General features: G+C 38.8%; 1 long non-coding RNA gene across 1 annotated transcript in view; it reads left to right on the forward strand.

The window, feature by feature from the left end:
- The first annotated feature begins 296 nt into the window (after positions 1-296).
- The window catches only part of LOC106886903, a 1,095-nt gene continuing 793 nt past the window's right edge, over positions 297-598 (forward strand). The window contains exon 1 of the long non-coding RNA XR_001411759.1: positions 297-458. This is a non-coding gene — a long non-coding RNA (uncharacterized LOC106886903). The remainder of the gene's footprint in view (positions 459-598) is intronic.

Below are 598 nucleotides of genomic sequence, written 5' to 3' on the forward strand. Positions count from 1 at the left end.
CCTACTTTGGCGGAAAGTGAGTGATGAGTCTGTGTCCCCAGCAAAGAGGCAAAGAACTTGCTTTGCAGACTGAGTAGTTGTTTCTTTCGGTTGTTGTTGTCGCTTTTTTTTTAATATTATTGTTACTGCCATTCCTTTTTCTTTTTTTTTTTTTTTTAGTTTTAATTTCTCCCATTAGAGCTTTATTCCAAAGCCCTACAGATGTGGTCTGTTTCTTGAAGACTCTCTGCTCTTGAAAAATGTTGAGAAGCAATGGGCTCAAGAGAAAAAAAAAGACAAAAGAAAGGGAGAAAAAAAAAAAAGCAAGCCAAACAAAACCAAACCAAAAACCAAACCAAACAAACAAACAAAAAAACTTCATTCGGATCTGAAAGTGGCAGGAAAGTGCCTGGCAAGTTGCAGGGATGGAGCTACACAGCTTGCAAGAGGCGTTAAAAGTGGAAATCCAATGTCATCAGGTAAAAAAAAAATAAAATAATAAGCAAATAAAAAATGCTTCTTCTATCCCCGGTGCTTTTTAGAGGGAGAGGAGGATCGGAAGGGAGCCAGTGTTGCATGCTTACCAAGTAGCCTTTGCTTCTTGTCGCAGGGTCTATCG

Source organism: Calidris pugnax, unplaced genomic scaffold (genome assembly GCF_001431845.1).
Source record: "Calidris pugnax isolate Ruff unplaced genomic scaffold, ASM143184v1 scaffold36, whole genome shotgun sequence".
Classification (NCBI taxonomy): Eukaryota; Metazoa; Chordata; class Aves; order Charadriiformes; family Scolopacidae; genus Calidris; species Calidris pugnax.